This window comes from Neomonachus schauinslandi, chromosome 10 (genome assembly GCF_002201575.2).
Source record: "Neomonachus schauinslandi chromosome 10, ASM220157v2, whole genome shotgun sequence".
NCBI classification, from domain to species: domain Eukaryota; kingdom Metazoa; phylum Chordata; class Mammalia; order Carnivora; family Phocidae; genus Neomonachus; species Neomonachus schauinslandi.
In genome coordinates, this window is record NC_058412.1 from 133,848,852 (window position 1) to 133,859,440 (window position 10,589).

Below are 10,589 nucleotides of genomic sequence, written 5' to 3' on the forward strand. Positions count from 1 at the left end.
TGAGGCTGCGCCAGGCCCCCGCCATGCAGTGGGGAGCAAAGCCCAGCCCGTCCCCTCCACTTCCCCAGTCTGGTGGAGGAAACATGAAAAATAAGAGAACCGGGCTCGTCAACATGTAATTACAAATGTGCGACGTGCCATGAAGGAGAAGAAAAGATCGTGATGAGGGATAATAGCGAACGCCTGCCTATTTCAGGCAAGGTGCCTGAGACCGCCAATCTCACCGCGCCCCGAAGGGTGAGGAACAACGACAGAAACAACAAGAATAGTGATAATCAGTAATTTCTTGAGTGCTTAATAGGTAGTGTGGTAAGCGCTGGATCTGTACGGATTTTGTGTGTACTGACTTGTCTGACGTAGGGAGCAGAGGCTGAGTGAGTACTATCGTGATCTCACTTCCCTGTGTCTTACGGTGGTGGGTGCATTGGGCCAGGAGAGCACTGGGAGCAGGATTAGCGGTTTCTCAGGCAGAGGCCATGCCCTGAGCCGATGCTTGTCAGATGGGTAAAGGAAGCACAATGATGCCAAATCTTCCCCGAGGGCAGAGACCCAGCTTTGGGCCCCTCCTGGCCTGTGGGCCCCTCCAAAGGAGCCTCAGCTCCAATCCCGTTCATGCCCACACTGCTACCCAGGATGAGGTTAGGGCAGGAGAAGGCTAGCTCGGGGCCTGTCATGGTAGGGCCCCATGCACTCCTGACTTGGTGGTGGAGGCAAGATTCTCAGCTCAGGCCTGGCCCCTCTTCCATCCGGCAGCAGGCAGAGCGGGCCACTCCCAGCATCCCTCAGGCTCCACATTGAAGCTGACACATTTGCAGGGACACCAAGACAGCCGTGCTCCCAAACCACCTGGGATGACAGTGGACAATAGGTGGCCTCCTGCACCTTTCCCTCTGGTCGAGGACAGCGAAGCATGCTGCCCGCAAGCAAATGCGAATGTCTCAAATCCTGGAGCCTAGGCCAGAGGCCCCAGGCCCCTCAACCCTGCCCCAGAGAGGAATCTTGCCCCAGAGCAGGTGCTCACGGCTCCCTACCCTGCAGGGCGGGTCGCGTGTAGGCCAGGAGGCTGCCCAGGGGAGGGATGGTTGGGCCGACAAGTACCATCGTGTGCTTGGTTGCCAAGATTAGATAAACGCCGTGGGCCTGGAGGCAGTGAGGATGGGCAGCTGCTGCCTGCATCTGGAAGCCCCGTCTGCCTCTCTCAGGGGGAAGGATGCTAGTTTGGGTGTCTGCTTTTTGGATGCTTTCCTCTCCCCCTGGCTCCCCACTCAGTGGATTAAGCAGATTGGAGGAAGCAGGATAATAGCATCTTGGTGACAGCCCGATTTTCTTTCCTTTTGGAAGGGCTCTCACGTCTACTCTCACTGCTAGTTCCCTCTTTCCCCAAGCTCCTCCTCTGCACCTCTCTGCGCCTCCCTTCCCAGCTTCCTTAAGCTTGTCTAAAATGTGAAGGCAGGCCCAAGGTCATCCCATTTCCCTCGGCCAGCCTGGTGACCTGCTGTTCAAACAGTCCTGGCCAGGAAGTCTCTGCAAGGCAGTAAGCACAGAGCTGGGTTCGACGGGCCATCCAGGCAAAACACAGGCACTCCGGGTCCCTGCCCAGGGTGGACTCCCACACCCAGCCCTGTCCACGAAGTCCTGGCTGTGGCTCCAGCATTGGTCCCAGGGGCCAGAACTTCAGTCCTGGTGCTCCTGGGGCTCACTACCTCTTTTTTCATTTCACCTCCTGGGACAATGGGGCCAACAGCGCTTATGTGCTTCACCTCAATGCATAGGGAGCTGCTTTCTGAGAAGGCACCAATGGAAAGCTTCTTAGAGTTAGAATTATGTTGGCTTTGAGTTGTGGTCAGGGTTGGAGTGCAGTTAGATTTAGGGTCAGGAGTAGAGCTTGGATTAGAATTGGATTGGGTTGGGTTGAGATGAGGTTAAATTTGTGTTGGGTTTAAGACGGACTAAGAGATAGTAGCAAAGTTGAGCTGGGTTAGATTGGATTGGACTGGGCCTAGATTCTAGGGTTGAGGTTGAGTTGGGTTGCATTTAAGGCTGGGGCTAGAGTCGGGGTTGAGGTTGAGTTGGGTTTGGGCTAGGGTTAGATTTGGGGTTGAGATTGAATTGGGTTGGATTGGGTTGGGTTTAGGACTAGGGCTAGATTTGGCATTGAGGTTGTGTTGGTTGGGTTTACGGCTGGGGCTAGAGGTGGGGTTGAGGTTGGTTGGTTGGGTTAGGTGAGTTGGGCTAGGGCTAGAGTTGTGGTTGAGGTTGAGTTGGGTTAGGTTGGGTTGGGTTTAGGGCTAGGGCTAGCTTTGGGGTTGAGGTTGAGTTGGGTTGGGTTGGGTTTAGGGTTGGGGTTAGAGTTGGGATTGCAAGTTGAGTTGGGTTGAGTTGTGGTTGGAGTTGGAGTTAGGTTTCCAGTAGGGTTGGGATCAAGGTTAATGTTAGTTCAGGGTTAGTTAGGGTCAGTTTGGGGAAGAAAATACCTATTTTCCCCTTTCCCAACCTCTCTCACTCCTTCCTGGGAATGGAATGGGTTTCCATTCTGGGCATGACTGGGACACTGAGTGACATTCAGAGCCAAGACCAGAGGACTTCTTCACCTAGCCAAACACTAATTCAAGTGAGTTTGAAGACTGTCATTATGGGGTGTATTTCCATGGTGTGCAGCCTGGACAGCTACGTGAAGAGGTCACCCAAGGAAGGGGGAACAGGTTACCCAGGCCTAGTTCTTAGGCCAGAGGACCAAGTCAAGCAGAGTGGTACCTCATTGACTCATAAAAGGGAGAAGCATTCAAACTATCCCAAAATCAGTTCTTGTTTGGGCAGCCTCAGCCTAGGTCCTTGACCTCCCTCTCCCAGACCATCCTCTCACTCAATTAATCACCAAGACTTGTCAGTTCTCCCCCGCTCCCCGACAGCTCTTAAAAGCATTCTTCTATCTCCCCCCCACCACTACCAGCTGCCAGAAGCTGCCATCACCTCTTAACCACCCCGAAGCCTCCCAGGAGGGACCCTCGTTTCTAGTCTTGCCCTTTCCAAGCACTGCCTTAGCAAGGCTTCTGGAATAAAACATAGGCCCCTCGTGGTCCAGCCTCTACTGACCTCACCAGCCCTACCCTCCCTCCTCTTAACAAACTGCAGGCACTGCATCCTACTCTCCGACCACAATGACCTCCCTGCGCTCCCCAAATGCCCTCTGCCTCCCACACAGCACACTTGCTCTCCTCTTTGCCAGTCTCATTGCCTACACCTTGCCTCACACCCCCAGGGCCCTGTTGGGAGGGTTCCAGTGGCACAGTGTGACCTGTTCACGCCAACTCCACCTGGATTTCAGGCAGAAAAGCCTACAGCTAGAGCGGGACTCTGTCAGCAGCTTCCTGGAGGCCCTGGCTGATTGGGGAGCAGCTCAGGGCACTGGTATAGAATCCCGAGCAGACTCCTGGCCCTCCAAGGTGCCCACGTACTAATCCCTGGAACCTGTGGAAAGGAGATTTGCAGATGTGATTAGATTATGGACCTTGGGATGGGGAGATTCCTCTGGATTAAAAGGTTGGGTCCAATCTAACGGACCCTTAAAATCAGAGACCATTTCCAGGCTGGAGTCAAACAGAAATGTGACAGCAGAAGCAGAGTCAGAGATGCACGTTTGTAGCTTTGAAGGTAGGGAAAGGGGGCCACGAACCAAGGAATGTGGGAAGCTGCTAGAATCTGGAGGAGGCAAGGAAATGGATTGTGCCCCAGAGTCTCCAGTAGGAACCTGGCCTGCCAACAGCTGGCTTTCCCCGGTGGGACCCACGTTGGACTTCCGACCTCCAGGACCGTAAGATATTAGATGCATGTTGTTTTAAGCCACTAAGTTGGTGGGAGTTTGTTACAGCAGCAACAAGGAACTCCTATGACTGGCTTCAGATTTAACGGAACTGGGTCTGCGTCTTGGCTCCGGCACTTAATACTGGTGTGACCCTGGGCGAGTATCTCGCACACGGCAGTGTCCTCCTATATAAACGCTGACTACCTCGTAAGGGGGTTCATTCATTCTCGTCCTATTTCTGGGGGTGCTGACGAGGTGCAGGCCCCTTGATGTCCCGTGTCTGACATGAGGAGGAACTCAGTGTATGGTTATGACCGGCATGACCGGCCCCTGGTCCCTGCCATGGTGGGGCCTGCTGGGAAGTCTGCTCCTTTGGTTTTGCTATGGAGGTGGTGGTGGTAGGTGGGGTCTGTGTCCTCGGAGGCTCGGGGAGAAAGACAGAAGTGTCCCCGGGCCATGTGGATGCTCCATTTGCTTGGGCATGGATACACACATGCCAAGAGTCACCTCTCTCCAGGACTGGAAGGCAGCCTTCCCCTGACCAGGGGATGGAAAGGGGTCAGGGGACCCAGATCAGCATGTGGGAATCCAAGATCTGCAAGGACCCCACTCACAGGGGTGCGTTCTTTGAGATCTCAAGGGTTTGTCAACTTGTCTCCCTTCCTCCTCCTCTCCCTTCCTTTCCTCTTCCTTCCGTCTCTCCTCCCCTTCCTTCTCTCTCCTTTCACTGTCTTTCTTCTGTGAGTAGGAATTGTCTAGTGAATGTGTGTGTGAGAATGTGTGTGTGCTTATGTATGAGTGTGAGAGCCTATTTGTGTGTGAGTGAGTGAGTGTGTGTGTGTGTGTGTGGTTCTGGTCAGTAAATCTGGCATCTAAACCTGGCCCACTCCTGGGTGGTCCCAGAGATGATCCCCCCAAACTCCTTAGTATGCACGAGGAAGAACAATCCCAATAAAGAGGGAGCCCACTTTGACAAGCCACCTCACGGAACCCAAGCCACCTCCCCGCTGAAGGCCTCTCGTCCTCATCGGGGTCCTCTTCCTCCCTCCCTCCCTCCCCAGTCCTGGGGAGGCCAGACGGGTAGTGCTCGGGGCAGCGACCCAGGGCTTCCCAGAATCCTGTGGGAAGCCTTTGTCACGCCTTCTGGTTTCACAAGGTGGTCTTGGACTGCTGACGAGACCCACCAGGTTGGAGCCCAAGAAAATGAAGACTGGGTCCCCACGAGGGTCTGACCTCAGTGTAGAGTTTCGTTCTGTTGGCCCGGGCGTGCCATGGTAAACACTCTAAAACTCCGGGGGCTCCCGCCTTGGGCTAGAACTATAAGCCCAGCACTTAAAGCTGCTATGAGAATCACAGCCCTGGACCCCAGCCTCCGCACCCCACCCACGGCTCTCACTCTACCTCCTCCAGAAGCCTCCCATGACCGTCTGAGTATGGGGTCTGCATCAGAGACCTTCAGCCCACCTGCTGAGGGACTCATGGTCTCCTTCAATCCTGCTTGCACCTCCTGTTCTCAGGGAACACCACCCCCATCCCACCGCGGTCCAGCGAGTTCAATCCATTCCCGCACGCTTTCTCCCTCGCTCCACAGCTGACTCTAGTCACATCACCTCCTCCAGGAACTTTGCTGACCTCACCGAGGAGGTGCGCATGTGCCTGGAATGGGCTCCTTTGCAGTGCCCACACCCCCGGCTAGAGGGTGAGTGCCAGCAAGGTGGGTCGGATGTCACCTCGTCCGCTGCCACACCCATCATGGAGCCTCAACACATGTGCACTAGGTTGATGCTCAGTGACATTTGGATAGCTCAGCAAAGAAACAAATGTGCTCATCTGACTTCATGACAGCACTCTTAGTCTCTTAGTAACACGCAATTTCATAAATTCCTTCTCAAAAATCAAACCCCTCTGGAGTGGGTTTCATTGTCCCCCCCAAAGATGTATCCACTCAGATCCTTAGAATGTGACCTTATCTGGCCTAAGAATCTTTGCAGATGTGACTAAGGTGAGGGTCTGGAGATGCGATCCTCCTGGGTGAGGGAGGACCCCGAATCTAATGACATGAGTCCCCATAAGAGACAAACAGAGGAAGGGACACACAGACGTGGGAGGGCAGCCCTGTGATGATGGTGGCAGGGAGTGGTGCAATGCACCTTACACGGACGGTCACCCAGGATTGCTGGCAGCTGGGAGAGAGGCCTGGAACAGACCCTTCCCCACAGACCTCAGAGGAACACTGCCCTGCTGACAACACCTTGACTTTGGACTTCTGACCTCTAGAACTGTGGGAGAATACATTTCCATTGTTTAAAGCCTTCCAGTTGGAAGTCATTTGGCAGCCCTCGGAATCCAATCCTCTTTATGGGATCTAACACCCCACCCCAAGGAACTCCATCAGCTCACTACAGCCCCCCGCCCTCATCCACCTTGCAATCCAGTCTCTCACTGGGGATGCAGCCTGCCCCCGTCTCCCCAGGGCCCCCTCCCTTACCACCCTCTTGCTAGCACCCACCCTCTGTCTGCTTTCCGTGGCCCCTTAGAGAGCAGGCTGTGTGGCCCTGCCGCTAAAGAAGAAGGACACTGTTGCTTCTTCTGGTTGTGGCACCTTGGTTTTCCTTTGGGGGGACCTACCCTTCCCCAATTTCCAACCCATGAGTTCTGCACGGAACCCATGATGCATGACCCGGGGCTGGTCAGTCAGAGCATTCCATCCTCTGGCCACGATGGCTCACTTAGAGATGGGCACATGACCCAGTGGGTCAAGGAGATGCAATCATGGGGCTCTGAGTAGGGCTGTAATGAAGGAAGTCTTTCCCTTGGGTTGGCCAATCTGAGAGGCTACAAAACAGGACCCACCAAGAGCCACCATGCAGGTGGTGCATGCCTAGAGCCTTCTAGGAATGACACCAATGTGGAGGAAACCAGAACTCAGAATGGAGCAAGATGCTGATGACAGCTTTAATGTCCCTGGATTTTGCCATGCCTGAAATCCACCCTATCACTCTAAATATGCACTTTCGTGAGTCAGTGAAGTCCCACCTTTTTCCATGAGCCACATTGAACTGGGTTTCTTCTCTTGTCCACCAAAAAGAGCATTGTTGATAAAAGATATCCTGCACCTCCTCCTAGAGATGAACAAAAATTAACAAAAATTAGGGGCACAGGAGCGTGTGTTCTTTCCACCCAGCCTCAGTGATCTTAGGGTTCCTCTGGCTACAGGCCACTTCCCCTGCTTTTGAGTCCCTACCGACTCTTCTCCCCCCACTATTTGTAGGAGTAACCAAACCGAGCAGCACTGATGTGGGGGTCATCCCCCTGCCTTCAGTCCTGCCTGCAGAACTAGGCTGTGGTTTTGTTTCTGAGAACCTAAGCCTGCTGTGCCCCACCCCCACCCCACTTAACCAGGAAGCTCTGTAATTGACTTGCTGCCTTGCATGTAATTCACTTGTTTACCAGCCAGCTCTGCTCCCCGATCTGGGGCCTGTGGAGGATGGTGGGCATAGACTGGGCACCCAGTAGGTGCTTGCTGGATGCAGGGCTCCATGAATGATCCTTAGCTGCAGGGGCCCAGCCCAGCCCAGCCCAGAGCACCCGCAACGTGTCCGGCCTCACTCCAAGTACTTTGCATGGAGCTTAATTAGGGAGGTGGCATTAATAACATGTCTTATGGACGAGGGCACGAGGGACCGGGCCCTGGAGTAATGCGGCCGCGGGCACAGACGGCAGGGCTGTGCTGGGCTGGGGGCTGACGTCCCTGGTTCCAAAGCCTGCATTCTTAACAGGAAGGAAGGGGGCGGGGGAGGGAGAACTGTGGGAAGAAAAAAGGAAAGGAGGAGGGGAGGAGGCTGTGTGCATGTGTGCATGTGTGTGTGTTAGTGTTGCGTGGGTGAGTGTGTATGAGTGTGTGGGGGTGGATACGTTTGTCGTGAGTGTGCACAGGTGGATTTGAGTGTGTGCGTGTGCACACTCGGTGTGCGTGGGGGGGGGGCTGCGTCCAGGGCTATCCGCTGGCTCGCCTGTTATCAATGTGCATTTTCAATGCCGGGCTCATCAGTGTGTGGCCGAGCTGACTCACAGCACTTGCAGGGTGAGTCACTCACTGTCTGAGTGCAGACATGGGGGCCGCACTGTACGAGTCCCGCTGGCCTCCCTTCTCAGCGCCCCCCCCACCGCCCACACCCACGCCGGCGCTTGCTGATGTGTTGGAAGTGGTACTTCGTGAGGTAGGATGAGAGAGTGACAGGCTCGGAGACGGCGGACGTGCTCCCTGGCCGAGGGCAAGCAGACGCGCTGGCCACACGGGCCACCCAGAGGTCCCGTGGGAGTGTCGTGCCCCGAGCGGGCAGTGGGGGAAGCGAGCACACGGCAGCCCTGGGCCAGTGGGAGGGACAGGCAGCAGACAGACAGACACGTAACAAAAAACAGACAGACGGTGAGAGGCGCTGCTCCGCGTTCCTTCCTAGCTGCTGGGACCACTGGAAAGACCGTGCAGCTGTGTTTGGGTCCCGGTCCGCAAACCCCTCCGGTCCGGCCTGGCCTGCCTCACTCTCGTGGCCCCGATGGGGAGGGTGGGGGATGGAGGCCGCTCCGACAGCCCCCGCCCAGCCCTCGGCCCTACCCCCCCCCCCCCCCCGGAGGTGTGCACCTGGAGACCGCAGAGGTGAGCACCAGCTGTCACCCGTGTCCAGACACCCGGGCCGGCACGGGTGTCTGGACAGTCAGCCGTCTGACAGTCAGCCGTCTGACAGCCGTCTGACAGTCAGCCGTCTCCCCAGTGAGCTGGACTTCGGGGGATGAAGGAGTTATTTGTAGCCTTTTAAAACCTTTTATAGATCCATTTGTTACCACTGATGACAGAGGAAGAAATCATGCTATTAGCTGCAAAAGCTTTAAAAAGGTTTGGGTGTTGGATATTTCTGATCAGGACGCTGTGCTGGGGATAAACGCCCGTACCTGTCCTCCGGGGGCTGTGAGCGAGAGCCACAGCGTGGCCGTGGGCCTTCCTGCCCCACACCCTTCCCTTGGCCCGGTGCTGCACCTGGCTGAGGACCTCGGCGATTTTCCCCTCTGTGGCTGGGCCCTGGCCTGCTGAGTGCCCCGCTCAGGGATGGCCCAAGTTCGGGATTAGATACAGGTTTCTTGGGTGAACCTGCAAGATGGTGGAGCTCCAATCCCCGAAGGTTGTTCTGTGTCTCTTGATTGTCTCAAACATCTCCCTTCCACCATCTTGTCCTGGCTCCCCTCCCTCTGGTGTCTTTGCTCTCTCTGTCCCCCTCTTCTTCTCTCTCTTATATTCTCCTCCTCCCCCTTCTACCTCTGCTCTTTTCCTTCCTCTCTCTGCGTTGAATCCAAGGAACTCTATGGACGTGACAAGAGTGGACTCTGTGGGTCCCTTGCCTTGATTGCCCTCAGACAGAATTGTGTTCCTTCAGAAGACCTGTTGCATCTGCTGAAGCTGCTTTTCTAGAAGGGTCTGTGGGATACACGTGGACGACTGCACGGTGGTACCCACCCAAGGTCACGAGACTAATGTGATGCCCAGTTCCACTTACCACACCTAGGTTGGGTGCCAGCTACCTGCCGGGGGCTCACTTTCCTGGGAGGAAGCCAGACTCAGTCCCAGGCGGCCTGGGTATGAGGCAGAGGGTGTCACGACCAGTGGAAGAGCCCAGAAGAGAAGCCCAGAGCCAGATGGGGAACCAAGATGGCGCTGGGTGGAAGTGGCATTGGAATAGGCCAGGACAGGAGAGAGGTGAGGTGCCCAGGGGTATGGCAGGGCTGTGGGGGAAGAGAGAGGTGATCAGAGGAGACAAAAAAGTGAGGTGGGCAAGGACATGTAGACCTGGGCTCCCTCTTGGCTCCACAGCTTTCTAGCTGTGTGGCCTTGGGCAAGCCCCTTACCTTCTTGGATCCTGTTTCCCAACCACCTAAAGGGGGACTTGGTGCCTCCCTTGCAAGGGAACAACAGGAGACACTTACTGAGTGCCTAGCACATGGGACATGTTGTACTGCTCAGTCCTCGGGGCTAGATGGAAGCCTTCTCCACCATGGTTCCCACGTGGGAGAAGAGGTGCACAGAGGGGCAGTGCCTCTGAGCATGGCCGTGGAGCTCGCGTCCCGCTGGGCCTCTGGGCTCCAGAGCCATGCTCTCCACCATGTTTTCCACCTGCCACATGAAGGGCTGCAGAACCAGGCCACGGGTGTGGACTTTCCCTGGCAGGACGGCGGGAGGGATGGCAGCCCCTAAAAGTTTCTGAACCGGGCAAGGCACCGTCTCATCGCCGCTGCCCAGTGGGGTGAAGGACTTCAGGGCTATAGAGTGGTGGCTATTGTTCCTGGTTCTGGGAACTTGTCTCTCACCAGCCTTGTCGCTGGGGAACATCCGGTCGAGGGTCTCTGGAAGGCTCCCCTCCGCTCACTTCCTTCCAGCGTAATGTCCTGACAGCTTTGTGCGCCAGGGGGGTCACGGAATATTGTTTTCCTCCAGCGGCTCAACCAGCTGACGACATATTTGGTGACAAGCTCTCCACAAGACCTGCCCTCGGAAAGCCTGTGTCCGAGTGACTGCCAGGGCCTTCAGTGGCGAGGCCGCCTTCCTTGGGGACCATCGGCATATGGAACTTATTTTTAATTTAATAGAACGACAGGCTCCGCCCTCTCCCCCTGCCTCCTGCCACGGCCCCTGGCTGTCCCGTAAACCTGGGGCTGTTGCTACCTCTGGGGCTTTGTTGCGGTGTCCAGCCTGGAAAATCTTGGCCAAACTTTCCCATGCCTCGGGGGCCGCGCCAAG